The sequence below is a fragment of the Leopardus geoffroyi genome, chromosome C2 (assembly GCF_018350155.1).
Source record: "Leopardus geoffroyi isolate Oge1 chromosome C2, O.geoffroyi_Oge1_pat1.0, whole genome shotgun sequence".
NCBI classification, from domain to species: domain Eukaryota; kingdom Metazoa; phylum Chordata; class Mammalia; order Carnivora; family Felidae; genus Leopardus; species Leopardus geoffroyi.
Window position 1 is genome coordinate 12,937,619 of NC_059333.1, and position 15,899 is coordinate 12,953,517.

At 47.6% G+C, this 15,899-nt stretch overlaps 1 protein-coding gene across 1 annotated transcript in view; it reads left to right on the plus strand.

Moving 5' to 3' along the window:
* The window catches only part of MIS18A (MIS18 kinetochore protein A), a 45,199-nt gene extending 33,314 nt beyond the window's left edge, over positions 1–11,885 (plus strand). Inside the window, exons 8-9 of the transcript XR_006701072.1 lie at positions 7,175–7,259; positions 11,495–11,885. The gene's annotated coding sequence lies outside the window, so the exon portion shown is untranslated. The remainder of the gene's footprint in view (positions 1–7,174; positions 7,260–11,494) is intronic.
* The last annotated feature ends 4,014 nt before the right edge of the window (positions 11,886–15,899 follow it).

A 15,899-nucleotide genomic window follows, 5' to 3' on the forward strand; every position in this document is an offset into this window, starting at 1 on the left:
CTCTCGCTCTTTGGGTGTCCTTCGGGGAGCCCGCCACCAAGAATTCTTCCCTGCCTTCCTCCTGCCCGAGCTATAGCTTCTCTTGTGTTGCAAGATCCTGCGCTCTTAGAAGAGACTTCTCGCACAAAGTTCCTCTGGTTAGGCAGAGACAGAATTTTAGCCGTTCCCCCCCCCCCACCCCACCCCCGCCTCCTCCGCTGGACGTCCAAGGATCATGAAAGCGCCCCGTGATCGTCTGTCTCCTTTGGATTTCACCCTTCAGCATCTCGGAAGAGCTTGCAGACTCCACCATTTCTCTGTCCTTTATGCAGGTGGCAGGGAACAACTTGGACAGTGACTTTCCCCGCTGTGATGAATGAGGCCGCCTCCCATCAGAAGGCAGAAGTGCCTACCGCTAGTGTGGGTGTTGGCTAGAATCCGTTTCATCTACGGGGAGACCTCACCATAGCGTGCGAAGCGGTCTCCTCAGCACTTAACGGGGTAATGAGATCAATGGAGTGAGCCTTCACGCTAGGTCGATGACCAATTAACCAGTGACGGTTTCATTTTTGAGAATGGTGTGAATTACGGAGCTGGCGTGATTCTTTTTCCAGATCAAACCCAGATGTCAACTCTCCTCATTCGATAGCCCATTTTTTCCCCACTAACTTAAATGGCTTCCTAAATTATTTACTAAAAATCTACACTGATCTGGACCCTGTAGGTTTCAGGCTCTGTCAATTGATTATTGGTCTGCTGCTGCGACACTGACACGCTTTGAAAATTACGATAACCTTAGGGTATATTTTGGTATCCTGGAGCCAATCCTTCCACTGTCGTGCCTTTTCCAAATTTCTTGGCTTCCCCTATGGGTTTTCACCTCCGCTCGATATTTTAAAAGGATCAGTTTTATTGAGGCATCGCTTACATACAACAAAATTAGTGGGAAATAAAGTTATTGTACAATTCGATGGGGTGTGACAAATGGATAGTCATGTGACCACCTTTACAGTTATGATATCGGACAGTGTATCACCCCAAAACTTCCCTCGTGCCCTTTTGCAACCTGTCCCCTCCTCACCTCTGGGCCCCGGCCTGTAGTTCTGTCTTGTGTCATGGTGGGTTTTTGTTTTTTGTTTTTTGTTTTTTCTGGAATTTTATACTAAGGGAATCCTACAGGATGTAGTCTTTAGAGTCTGGCTTTTTTCACTGAGCGTGATGTTTTTGGGGTCATCCACGGTCAGTACAGGAAGCAGTAGATTTTTTCCTCTTTGTTGCTGGTGATGACCCAATGTGTGACTCTACTGACGCTTTGTTTCCCATTCACCCAGCAGAGGGACCTTTGGGCTGTCTGCCGCTTCTGGCTATCATGAGTAAAAATTTCGAATTCACATCTGCATACAAATCTGTGAGCAGTGCTTACCCTTCTTTAGGGTAAATACCGGAGAGCAGCATTGCTGTGGTCACGTGCGAAGTTCATGGTTCCCTTTATAAGAACTGTTTATGTGTTCTGCTTTCTTTACATGCTCACCAGCACCCGCTCTTATTAGATTTTTAATTTTAGCTACTTTAATAGGTGTGCCTTGTGGGCGTTTTTATTTGCTTTTGCCTAAGGACTAATGGTGAACACCTGTTCATGTGTTTATCTGTCACCTGTAATTCTTTTTGGGAAAGTGTCTGTTTAAGCTTTTTGATTTTTTTTTTTTTCAAAGTGGGGTTGTTTCTTTCCTTAATGGCTTTTAGCAGTTCTCAGTATATTTTAGATACAAGTCCCCTTGGTCAGCTATGTGATTTTCAAATACGCAGCCTGCCTTTTCATTCTCTTAACTGCTTTCCCAGACCAAAGCTTTTTAATTTTGATGAAACCCAATTTAACAATTTTATCTTCTTTGGTGTCCTAAGAACTCTTCGCTAAACTGCAGATGCCAAAGGTTTTTGGCCATGTTTTCTTCTTAGAAGTTTGAAGTTTTGTATGTTTCATTTAGGGCTATCATCTACTTGAATTTCTTTCTTTCTTCTTTTTTTTTTTTTGGAGAAAGCGTGAGGTTTGTGTTCACGTTATGAATGATTTTTCTCTTTCTTTCTTTCTTTTTTTTTTTCCATTGGCCTATGGACATCCAGTTTCTCCAGTGATATGTGTTCAGAAAGCTCATCCTTCCCTTGAATTGCTTTTGCGCCTTTGTAAAAAATCACTCGGTCTTATTTGTGTGGGTCTCTTTCTAGATCCTGTTTTGTTGCACGATTACCACACTGTCTTGGTGAGACAGATTAACAAAGAGTTCGCTCATTTGTTAGGACGTAGCTCACACGTCTATAGGAAGAATTATCTTAAAAAAATTTTTTTAATGTTTATTTATTTGAGAGAGAGAGAGAGACAGAGTGTGACCGGGGGAGGGGCAGAGAGAGAGGGAGACACAGAATCGGAAGCAGGCTCCAGGCTCCGAGATGTCAGCACAGAGCCCCATGCAGGGCTCGAACTCACTGACCGTGAGATCATGACCTGAGCTGAAATTGGACGCTTAACCGACTGAGCCCCCGGCGCCTCAGAAGAATTCTCTTGCAACATTCCTGGGTAGTACCGTCCTCTCCACATTCGCCTCTTCGCCGGCCTGGTCCCTCTGCCTTAGCCCCACAGCCCTGTGAGTTTCTTGAAGGCAGGGACAGTGGCTTTCCTGATATGAGCCCAGTACGGGGCCTGTCACACAGCAGTGCTCGATGACACTTGTTCAATAAAATGACTAATGGTGGATTAGCGGAGTGCTGTCTGTGTTCAAGAAGACAGACAGGAGGTCACCTTCAGAGGGAGGCTGCTGCCAAATAACTGTCACCAGTGAGGAACAGACAGAGGCATTTTGCTGGGCTGCAGTCATGAGAAATATCTTTGGTTTTGTTTCGATGTAGCCTAATTCAGGTAAAGAAATATATTTATGGCCTACGTTTTTTTGTTTTTTGTTTTCAATCCAAATGAAACAGTTCTATTCGATCCCAAGGGGGGGGGAACAATATATCTTTCATATCTAAGATTACCTATTTTATTCAATAAAAGAACGTGAACAAGGAGACCAGGACAACTTTGCCTCTTCTCAAATGTCCCCGTCCAGGTGTGTCTGAGGAGTGTCAGTCCACGGAAGCCTTATCGTCCTTCGTCCCGGCGTGGACTGGGGCTCGTAGTGGGAAACTCGGCAGTGTCAGTCTGATTCTTGCTGCCGTAAAGAGTTTTTCTAGGAAGGAATTGATTGTCAAGAGATCAACAAAGCAAGACTGCTTTCAGCCTTCGGTGGGACACGGGAAGAGCTTGGTTAGGCGGTTTGCCTACCCGTATTCTTTATAATGAAATTCCGTCTCTGAGCTACTGAGGGTTGACATGGGTGTCGGGTGGGGGAGGGTCAGAAACTCAGCCTGAGACAGAAACCCCTGTCACTGCTCCGATGCTCAGCTCTTCACATCTCTGCTTCGGTCTGCTCCACGTTTCCCTCAAAATGGAAAATCCTCGGGGCGCCTGGGTGGCTCGGTCGGTTAAGCGTCTGACTTTAGCTCAAGTCATGATCTCACGGTTCATGGGTTCGAGCCCCGCGTCGGGCTCTGCGCTGACAGCTCAGAGCCTGGAGCCTGCTTCGGATTCTGTGTCTCCCTCTCTCTCTGCCCCTCCCCCACTGACGCTTTTTCTCTCTCTCTCAAAAATAAATAAACATAAAAAAAAAAAAAGGAACCTTCAGGATCTAAGGCATCTTCCTAGTGCACTGCCTTCACTGATCGGAAACTGTTAGTGAGTGGTCATTTTTTTAATTTAAAAGTATTTAAATGTTTGTTTTTGAGAGAGAGGGAGGGGGAGGGGCAGAAAGAGAGGGAGACAGAGGATCTGAGGCGGGCTCTGTGTTGACAGGGCAGAGCCCCATGCGGGTCTCAAACTCACGAACCATGAGATCATGGCCTGAGCTGAAGCTGGCTGCTTAAGCAAAGGAACCACCCAGGCGCCCCGTGAGTGATCGAGTGATCATTTTTAAGTCACCACTGCGGTGTCCCATCTAAGGGAACTCGTCCTTTTCCATTCGTGAGTGTTTCTGACTGTCAATTAAACACTTGGCTTCTTCAAATAAAGCAGCTCTCTCCTGGAATGTTGCTGGATTTCAATTGTGTTTTCTTTGGTTGGTGAAGAATTTGAAGTTCTCCTTTCATAATAACCGCACCCAATGATTTCCTTAAACCCAAACGTGAACAGTTAGTTATATGTTTAATTTTCAGAGCCATGAGATTGTACATGAAGGTTATGAACAGGTAATATCATCATTCTGACTTTGAAACAAAACAACAACAACCATAAATATAAATTCACTATGGCCCCTCCAAAAGCACTGAAAGCGAAATACAACCTTGACATTTAAATGTGACTTTGAGGGGTAGGACCACACTTTAGCAGCTTGAGCAACCTCATTTTTCGCTCCTTTCTTTAAAGAGGAATTTCTAAAATATTTAACCAGCATCTGTCAAGTCTCCAGAAGTGAGCCATGAATGAAACTTCCCGTGTTCTGGGACTGCAGTGGCTGCTAGGAAAATAAAGCACAAGTCAATGAATCCAGGGAGGAGGCGTGTGAATGGACTCGGCAGTAATGTTTCACTGGGAAGTGACTGCTGGAGACATTTTCTTGAGCACATAGAGAAAACAGCCACTTGGGTGGCTCAGTCGGTTCCTCATCTGACTTCGGCTCAGGTCGTGATCTCGTGATCCATGGGTTCCAGCCTCGCATCCAACTGTGTGCTGACAGCTCGGAGCCTGGAGCCTGCTTCAGATTCTGTGTCTCCCTCTCTCTCTGCCCCTCTCCTGCTCACACTCGTGTGCACGCGCTCTCTCTCAAAATAAATAAAAAGCGTTTTAAAAAATCTTAAAAAAAAAAAAAAAAGGAAAACCCAAACGAACCAAATGCTCAAAGACGGCAATGAAACGGTGACGTTAATAACAAATAATAATAATAAATGTAATAATAAACCTCGGGGGCATTGACACTTGTGGCCGCCTCTAAGCCCCCATGGGGAGAGATGGGTGTGCCCCTGTAGAAAGCGGAAAGGGAGCCAACTTGTACGCATACATACCCAAGCCTTAATCCTGACGACAGTGTCATGGGCTGTTATTATCCCCATCTTACAGATGCAGAAACTGAGTCCGGCTCTATCCCTTGATTTTGCCCAGCGCCACATGAGTCCTGCTTGTCTCCAGAACCTCCCGGCGTGCTGACACTAATGTTACCGAGTGTCTCCCCCCCCCCGACCCCCTGCCAGACACGGGCCTATTGTTCCTACACGATTCCCAGCAATTAAGATTCACTTCCAACATCAAAGGTCCCTGTTTCTTTAGTTAGACCTGCCTTCGTTTCCGCAGAATCAAACAGAGGCAGAAGCCTGTGGTTCGGGAAATGTGACTGGGAACAGCCCAGGAACCCCTTCCATTCAAACTGCACTGTATTTTCCCTTCAAGCTACTAAAGGTTTCCTTAGGAAGATGCCCCCGGCGTGTAATTAATGTGCCAACCCCGTGGCCCTTTTCCTCCAGGGAGGGCCAGACAGAGTTTGAGCTTTCTTTGTTTGAGAAGCTGCAAACACCAAACCGGAGGGTGGAACTCAGCTGAGGCTTCCTCCCATTCTGGTTTTATTTATTTATTTTTTTCTCGTGGCTTCTCTGCGGCCAGCTATTATGAAAGCACCACCCCCCCCAACCCCCACCCCGCGGCCTACAGTTGCTCAAGGATCTCATCTCCTTTCTGCGGCTGCTCCCACCTGCCTGCCTGTGATCCCCCCTTCACAGGGACATTTTCCTGGTGAGAGTTTTACAAAGAACAGAGAGGACAGCTCAAGGCCACCTGTGGGGAGCGAGCTCCTTCACCCTCTTCAGCCCTCTTGCCGACATTTGGGGCAACAGTGACGGGAGGCAGGTTGGAAGGTAGTGTCCGGAAACTGCAAATCGCGTAGATGGTTTCAACTTTAAGTTCAGGTAAAATATCCGTTCCCCTGTCCCTGGCTCCTGTCTCCCCAGCAGAAAACGAATCCCTGGTAACTATACTGCTTGACCACTGTGCTGGGAATTAACTTCCCACGGTCACCCTCAGCACAAATGTAGGGAAGAGACACCTGGAGCTGAAATGAAGCCCAACTTTAAAAAAAGTCCCTCCCCTGTGCCGTCATTAAAGGGTTACGTTTGTATGTTACGAAGAAAATTAAAATGATTCATAACCCCATTGCACAGGCAGACGCACTATCAACATTGTGCTAAGATTTCTCTTCAGTGCCCATATAAGATCGTTAACAACATTTTTTTAAATGTTTATTTTTGAGACAGAGAGAGAGAGAGAGACAGAGTGCACAGGGGAGGGGCAGAGCGAGAGAGGGGGAGACACAGAATCCGAAGCAGGCTCCAGACTCTGAGCCATCAGCACAGAGCTCGATGCGGGGCTCGAACTCACGAGCCATGAAATCATGACCTGGGCTAAAGTCAGATGCTTACCCAACTGAGCCACCCAGGCACCCCTGTTTTTTGTTTGTTTGTTTGTTTGTTTGTTTGTTTGTTTTTTGCACAACTAAAATTATAAAGTTGATATTATGTCAACAGGAGGGGTCTGTGTCTCTTTCGTAGAGCTAAGGTTTTTTTTTTTTTTTTTTTTTTTTTTTCCAGGAAATGAACCCTCGTGGTGTAAGGTTGGAATGATCATTTAAACATTTTCGGAGAAAGCAAACTGCACCTTGAAATGGGAGACTCCTGATGTCCTTCTTTGTCTACCTATAGCCCCCCAAACTCATCCCTCCCTTTTCTCCACAGCAGCAACAACTTCTACTGAGTCAGTAGAAGTAGTCAGAAGCCATTAAGATTGTAGAAGTCATTAAGTAGTAGAAGTCATAAGATTCAGGGAGGACTCGGACCCATGGATATCTGAGGAAGGGAGAGATAACACGGGCCAGAGAAACAAGGGCGCAGTGGTGATGGTATTGGGGTTGATTGAGGAAGGGGCAAGAGTAACAGAGGGAGAGGTGTTATGAGAAAAAGCCAATATGGCGGAGATGGGGTTTCATCCATGTCTGTACACATTCAGGCTTGCTTGAATGGGAAGGCAAGGTCATGGGGCAAGGTATGATTAAAGAAGGTGGGAGTAGCATACATGACTCCCAGCCTGAAGTGCAGAACTCTCCACCTTCTTCTTCCTCTGCTGCAGGGACCGAGGAGGCCTCACATATAAATGGCGCACCTGGACCCCTAACAGACTTCAGGGAATTTTGGAATAAGCATCTGAAACAAAGGTGAGTTGCATTAAGCTATTGAGATTTGGGGCGTGTTTGTCACAGCAGCACAACCTATCCTATCCTGACTATCTCACCATGCAGGTTCCCACGATGGAGGCCCACAGTGACAGAACTTTGCTCTCCTGGTCTTGCTCGCCGCTTGGCGTGGGCAAAGTGCCTGTGTGGCACAGGTGGGGATCTACTGTGGGGCTTCAGAAAAGTGGCTTTCCTGCCTTAGGAGAGGAGACAAGGGAGGCGACACTATCTTTCTCCCCACTTCTTTTGCCAGATGCTGTCGTAAGTGGGTATGGCGCTTGGGGGTGTGGCAGCCTCCTTGGGACCATGAGGGGGAGATCTCACTGACATTCTGGGGATGGCAGAGCAGAAAGACGGCAGGCATCTGGGGGTCCTCGGTGATCCCACAGAGCCAGCGAACCATCCCGAAACTTCCCTCCCTCTCTGCTTTTGATGGAATTAGTTAGGAGCCCCCATTTCATGTTAACCACTTTTAGTTGGTTCTTCCCTTACTTGCAGTCCCAATGTCCTAGGCACCCATTGAATGGTCAGTAGTACATCAACATTAAAATCATTGATATCATTTCCCCTAAATTATTGGGAATGTAATTTTATAGTTTTGCCATTTGTGAAAAGCTGAACGCAGAAAACGTATTTAGAGGTAGGGCTTATTCCCCAAAGATTCTTGTTTTATACAAGGATCTATCCCGTAGAGTTGTTTCCAGTAGCAGTGACCTGCATGGAGTTGAGTGATGAATTATAAAGTGAAAGCATTAGGCGACATCTGTTAAATTGATTATCACCCCCAATGCCAATCATGTCATTGGGCTTAGTCCATCGTAAGTGTTCGATACAAGGCAGCCCTTGGTGCTATTATGCTTATGTTGACGGGCTGTACTTTTTGAACAAAGATTCCACCGCAGATCCGCTGGCAGGAAGGCACGGGGGCTGAATCTGTCTGGCTAGGCTGGACTACACTGCCATAATACACCAGCCACATGGCAATCCCACCGGCTCGCGGCAACGTCAAGATTTATTTCTCCCTCACGCTACAAGCCCATCTCGGGGAAGCTGGGGCTCTGCTCACATCATTGGCAGCCTCTGTCTAGAACATCGCCGTCTCATGGCAGAGGGAAGAGAGACACCATGAGCCAGGTGCTGGCCGTTAAAGCTTCTGCCCGAAAGCGACACACATCACTGCTGCCTGCATTTCACTGGCCAAAGCAACTTGATGGTGGGGGGGAGGGTCACCATGAGAGAAGAGCAGAATTTGGTGACCAGAGGCACTGACTTGGAGAATTTGACTCCATCAACCAGCCTACTTTCCCTGAGATGATACCATTCTTCTCAGGTCCTTGCCTGTGCTCCTGCCATTGAACTGGCTGTCCCCTAACATCCATTGTCTTTTCTCCCACAGTAACAGAATGCTCAGTTTCTAGCTGGACTCCCAGATTAAACCCTTCCTTCCACAGGCTCCCCTGGAGGTAGCTGTGGCTGTGTGTCAAACTCTTGGGTCAACGGAACGCAAGCCACCATGATCCGTGATCCGGATCATTCTCTCAAAAGGATGAGATAGATCCCCTCTCCGCCACCCTTTGCCACTTCCAGGTGTCTAAAATTTAGAACTGTGTTGGGCCATCGGTGGACAAGAGTGACACCCTAGGGATGACAACTTGGCAAGGTACTAGGAGTTTGTACCTCCTCAAAATCTGTGCTGTTGAGCCACCCTTCCAGCCTGGTCTTTTACATGAGAGATAAATAGATTTTGATTTATTTTTTGCCACTGTTATTTTGGGTTTGTATTTCAGCAGTCTTCCATTTCCTACCCAATACATTCCATTTTTGTAAAACTCAGCTGGCATTAAACAATAGCAGGGGGAAAAAAGCAAGGTTATATTTAGTAACAAAGATGCCCAACTGTGATAGTTCCCCGATGCCACTTGTAAGGATGCTCTTAAGACAGCATCCTGCTCCTTAACGAGAACACTCAGCCAAAGAGTGAGAAATGCCTTCCACTATTAGACATGACAGCTTCTTGGAGCAAGGATGTACCTCTTTAACTTCACCTTTTCCCACTTTGTCTTGCAGACATCTTCCCTATAGAAAAACTTGTCCTGAATGGTGGACTGAAGAAGAAATACAGGTGGACAGGTCTCCAAACCCTGTGTCTCCACCAAGAAGTCACAGGCTGTTTACTCTATAGGCTGTAGGCTCTCCTCTGTCTTTGCAGAGATCAGCGGTTAAACTGACAGTTCATCTAGGCTTCTGGCTTCTTTGTCGATGTTCCATTTTGTGCTGGTATATTCTCGGTTAGTGTTCTTCCAGTAGAGATGCCAAATAGGTCTCACCTCTCTTCCAGTAGAGTTGCCAAATAGTGTCAACTCTTGGTAGTGGCAGCATGGTCACCATGTTGAGAATTCTGCCTCATATGTCTCAGGTGGGTTCCCTGAAGCAGACCCTGAGACAGGGATTCAGATGCTCTGGGCTTACTGAGGGAGGACTTTCTGGAGAAAGCGATCAAAGGAAGCCAGAGAGGGTAGGGAAGTAGCTACAGGAAGATAAGGTCTCAGCTGCAGCCCGACTTCAGTCCAGGGGCCCCGGAGCACGTATCACACCTCAGAGTCGGTCCCACCTTGAGACAAGAGGGCTGGACTTTTGTAGCCCCTTATTTGTCAGTTGGTGGCTGTAGGCTATCTTGGGTGAGGCGCCTCCCATTTAGTTGAGGGCAATTCTCTGCAGATGAGGACAGCTGGGCACCTGTCGCAGCTGACGTTTGTAGCAGCTGGGAGACGGGCAAGTGTAAATGCTGACAAAGAGGATCCGGGCGGGACACCCCCAGCATCTATCACTCCGCATTCAAGCTCAGGGGATGAGTGCCGTGATCAATTAGCCATGTCTGCCACGGGCACGGGCACCATCTCTGTAGAGAAGTGCGTAGAGATCTGGTGCGATGAGGAGAGGAAGGGCTGAAATAGGTGCCCTTCCATGTCCCACTGCTAAAAATGTTCAGCTAGGAAGGGCGTGGAGATGATAGAAGGTGATTTGTGTTACGGCCCGACCGTTGCCTTATAAACTGACAGCTGGCACCGCTTCTTTCCTGAGGACTCAGAAGCAGGAACTGAGGGCAAGACCCTCTGACTGCAAGCAACAGAATCAGTCCATCCCGGGTAACTTCAGCACATGAGGACCGTGGGAAGGAAACTGGAAGAACTTACGGAATCAGAGGGAGCTTCTACGGCTGTCCAGGAATACAGACGGCTTCCTGGGGTGGTGCCATAATGCTCAGCTCCAACCACTTGTGGCCTCTGCGTTTCTGTCTCTCTGCCTTTTTAATCAACTTTTGATTTTAGAGGATTTTCGGATTTGCTAAAAAGCCGTGAGACTATTAGAAAGGGTCCCCATCTCAAATTTCCTTATTGTCGACACTATTATAGTGCATTTGTCACAAGTAAGGAACCGATGTTGACACCTTACTGCTAACGAAACTCCATAGTTTATTCAAATGTCCTTATTTTTTTACCTAACCTAATTTTTTAACCTAATGACACTTTTCTGTCCCAGGATCCTACCCAGGGCCCTGCATTACATTCAGTGATGTGATTTTCAGACTCTCCTTGTTTTTGATGACTCATCAAAGTCATCAGTTTTGAGGGATACTGGTCAAGGATTCTGTAGAACATCTTCCGCTTTGTGTTCGGCCCAGTTTGAGTCCAGCGTCTCCCTCCTTGGATCAAGTGGCCATAGCTGGGGGCAAGGCGGAACAACAGCCCGTGGGGGTGCGGTGCAGGTGCGGTAGAGGGGGATCTTCGTGAGTCCCAGCCACCCAAGCTTTTGCCTCCAACCTGGTGATCTAATTAGGGCCCCGTCCCTGCAAAATCAGATGACCTGAATTACAACTCCCCGCAAGACAATTGCGTGTGCCCAAAATAGTAAAAAAAGAAGCAGCACAGAACCGATGGCCAAGGTCAAGCAATTATAGAGAAGAAACGTGAGTGATTCTGACCAGAACCAAATATGTGGCTGTTGCCCACTTTATCCTCTGTGCCTAAGCTTAAAAAAAGCCAGTATGCCTGCAATTCCTTCTCCGCGTCCAGTCATTTCGATTACAGTGTCACTGCACATAGCAATCTTTTCCCGTAAACAAAATAGCAAACCTCCACATGGTAGTTTCCTCCCGATTCCAAGACATAATTAATTTGTTATTTCTTTTGTTTCTCTCCCCCACCTCCACCCTGCAGATTACAGAACAATTGATGTGCAAGACCCTTGGTTAAAACAACTGAAGAAAATTCGGAAAAGCGATTATCTCTAAATAGGTCATTTGCACAGCAAAGAAGCGTACTGCTCACTGAACTGAGCTGAACTCATTGAATTCATTGACTCTTGCCTTTATTTCGAGAAACAAAGAATTTATCCAGGAAAGCAATTAAACTCTGGCCTATTTAAAGAAATCTGTTGCTCTTTTGTAAACCGGACTAGAATTTCTTTGCATAGGATGTAAATGTTAAGGGAGCTTGGACAATTGCCTCTTTGTGGCTACGTCACGTTGTCACGTAAAAACAGTCACTTACTGTGACTACTGTGTACGTCAGAGCTGGACAAGAAGGATAAAACGATGATTTCTAAGTTCCCGATGATTCTTCTCATCTCTAACAGCCTGCAGAGAGAGAGAGGGAGGAAAGGGAAATTTTGAGGTCACTGTCTTTGTGCTTGGCTTCTGTCACTTAGTGTAACGTTCTCAAGGTTGATCCCTGTGATAGCTGGATATAGAGTGTGTCCGGACTTCATTCCTTGTATTGCCAAGTAATCTTTCCTACTATTCATACACTACCTTGTATTTATCCTTTTATCCACTGATGGGCATTTGGGTTGGTTTTTTGGTTTTTGTTTTTGCCATTATGAGTGGGCTGCTAGGAACATATGTGTACGTGTTTTTATGTTTGTTTTTTTTTTAATTTTATTTCATTTTTAAAAATTTTATTTATTTCCTTTGAGTGAGACAGAGACAGCGCAGGCAGGGGAGGGGCAGAGAGAGAGAGGAAGAGACAGAATCCCAAGCAGGCTCCATGCTGCCAGCGCAGAGCCAGACTCAGGGCTCGAACTCACAAAACTGCAAGATCACGACCCGAGCAAAAACCAAGAGTCGGACGCTTAACCGATTGAGCCACGCAGGCGCCCCTTTTCACGTGTTTTTAAGTGAACTTGATGTTTATTTCCCTTGAATATATACCTGAGAGTTGAATTGCTAGGTCATAGGTCACACTGGATCTTTTAAATAATATAATGTGGCAACTCCGGAAATCAGATTCTTGCCCCTCTCCAGGGTTTATTGTGTTGTTATCGTTTTAGTGGCTTTTCTGGATTAATCCTGTAAAGTCTGTGTTCTTTGTCATGGATGGCCACGAAGTGTCTGCTCACCTAGGTTAGTGATAGGCTAATGATTGAACAGAGAGGTTCCTTCACTGCCTGGAACCAGTGACTCTCCCAAACTTTGACAGGTAGTTTACAACATTGCCTTAGCCTTCACTTCCTGGTTGCACAGAGCCTCAAGGTCAGTCAGAGGTGAGAGCTTAAGGCCTTCTCAGTCTTTCCTGAGCGTGACACAACACAGGGCATGCCTACGATCCTACACGTGTGTGTGGCTTTCTAGAATCCTGGGAATGTGCCCGAGCTTTTCAAAACCCCCTGTGAATAACTCATTTCCTAGCTTCTCGGTTGGCCCGTTGTTTAGGGCACTGTTAGTCTACCTTATTCCATCATTTTTGCTGACATCCTCCCCAACCCCAGGGCATTTTTATGGTGATGACACCACAGAGTCTTAGAACTTCATCTTCAAATGTTAGATTTTTCGTCATGGTCTAAATTTTGGTATTGTATCTTGCTGCCTTCTTGTTTACATGGAGCTACAAATGATGGGACAACCTACCATCAAAACAACTTATACTAAACTGCATCTCTCAGCTCTTGGTTCAGATATCAGATCACTCTAATTATGGGGCAAAATCATCACATGCCAGAGAAACAGGGGAGTGAATGGCTACTCCAAAGAAGCTGGGAGACTCTTCTAGATCTTCTATAGGACAAAGGCATGAGTAACAGGGCAAAGAAGAAAGACAGCAGTTAATTTTGTGTCCCAACAAAAAAGCTCTGAATTAGGGGCACCTGGGTGGCTCAGTTGGTTAACCATATGACTTGGGCTCAGGTCGTGATCTCACGTGGGTTTGAGCCCCTCATCGGGCTCTGTGCTGACAGCTCAGAGCCTGGAGCCTGCGTCGGATTCTATGTCTCTCTCTCTCTCTCTCTCTGCCCCTCCCCTGCTCACACTGTCTCTGTCTCTCTCAAAAATAAATACACATTAAAAAAAACCCAAAAAACTCTAAATTCAGCCTGCTTCTGTCTTCCCCCTTGAGGTCCCACTTAGATGGACATGAGCTTACCCTACGATCTCAGCGAGGGTGACAGAGCCTGCCCTACCTTGGCCTTGTGTAAGTCCTAGACCATTCCCTAGCAGACATTAGCACAGGGCCCAACCCACCACCCACCTCGGACCTCTATCCCTTGCCTCTTGGCAAGGCTCCCATCGTCTGGGAAATCAGCCCTGCTGGGAAGCTGCTATCTTTTCTGTTTGGAAAAAGTTAACGGCAAAGCTTTTAACAGCCAGGCGAGCGCCAGAGATGTCTCTTAAATGTTGCCCCACAATGCTGCCCTTGAAAGTTTGGGTGGAACAATGATTCAGCTCAGACAAGGCGAGTGCAGAGGAAAGAGGCCCCCTTGGGAGGGACAGCGGGGCAAACCCAGCCAGCAGACTGCTGACTGGCCCTGGCCGTGACCCTGATTTGCAATGTCTCCTTCGGGGGCTTTCAAATCACATTAGGCTCCGGCTGTCGCTGACTTGATGAGCTGTGTCAGAGCTGCGAGAGTTCTTCCGCTTGGCCTCACCAGGTGGCCCGGGCCCCTTGGGAGTCCATGTCTGCAGCCTCTAGGCCCTGCTTGGTCTGCTCCGCTCCCTCAGACTGCCCCACCTGCCTTCCCAGCTGCCCTCACTCTCGCATGCAGGGTCCCAGGTGTTCCCCTCTGTGTCCCGGACCAGCCATCAGACACGGGCCCCGGGTGTTCTCTGGGGTGGCTAGATCCTGGCCAACCAGTGGTCTCAGCCCGGGCTTCACATTACAGTCATCTGGGGAACATTTAAAAATACCAAGGCCTGAATCCCACTCTGGGCCGATGAAACCAGAGCCTTGGGGGAGAAGCCTGTGATTGTCAGACGAGGAACCTGAGGCCGTGAGCGGGAAAGCGACTTCCCCACTTTGCACGGCTAGTGAGTGGCACAGCTCTGGGCGTCTCCACCCCTCGGCCCGGTGCTCTTGGCACCGTTACTAACACTGCTGTTGGCTCCGTGTTATTTCTGTGTCTGCGCTTCCCCACACAGCCTCCTTGGACCGTCCAGACTTTTATCCCTGCATATGGTGATGGAGGTCTGTGTGTTTCTATTGGGTATGTTTGAAAGCACAATGGAAATTATGCCTTCGTCTGTGATTAGAACGCATGGGCTGCGCCTTCGTAAATGTAAATTGTTCTGAAGCAAAAAGCTTTTAAAACTCAAGAGCTGATAGAAGGACATGAATCAAGGGGTCACCGGCCAACCTTTTATCCATAAAAAATGGGTTGGGAAGTGTGGCACAAAACCTCCCTGACCGCGACCCTTGGGACTTTGTCTAAATCCTGGCTGTCTCACCCTCCGGGGCTCTGGCCGGTGCATCTGGCATTGTCCTAACTGTCAACGGGCTGGATGCAGTGGACAGTCTGGGTAAGGCCTCCCTGGCTGCCACGATGCGGAGCTTTGAACAAACCGCCAGGGGAATGTAGTCGCGTCTCAGATGTCCTGTCCCAGGGTGGAGGCCTCCAGGCCTTGCAGGTGGACCTGATTACCGTGCTCGTCAGGGAAGAAGAGTGGAGGAGTGCAGGGTCAAGGGCACGGGCACCCAAGGAAGTGTAGGGGCGAGGCCTTTAACACAGTGAACCCTCGCACTGGTGAGCGGTGGGTGGTGAATGACAGGTGCTCACCAGGGTGGTCATCCCCGTTGCTAAGAGAACAGGTGAAAAAAGTAACGAAGAGAGAACAGAAATGTGTTTTTCCCTTGCTCCCTGTGGTCGGCTGCCTCATGGTCCCCAGAGTTCCGTATCCTAATCTCCAGAATCTGTGAAATATTGTGGACTCTTCTGGGCCCAACTTAATTACAAGAGTCCTTCTAGGAGGGAGCCAGGAGGGTCAGAGTCGGAGAGGAGAATGTGACCATGGAAGCGGAGGCCAGAGCGATGTGGCCGCATATCAAGGAAGGCACGTAGCCTCTTGACTCTGGAAAAAGCCAGGAGCTGGATTTTCCTCTAGAGATTCCAGAAAGAACCACTCCGGCTCATACATTAACTTTAACCCAGGTGAGACTGATTCTGGACTTCTGACCTCAACAACATTAGAAGGATTCCTGGTAACAGTCAGGATGCCTTTTATAGTTAAATGTGTATGGGGGGGGGGGGGGTTGTTTAAAAAAATCAATACTTGACTATGGTCCACACTTGAAGGGTGGAAAAAGATACATAATGCAAAGAAACTCTCTTTCCTCTCCTCTCTCCCAGCCGCCAGAT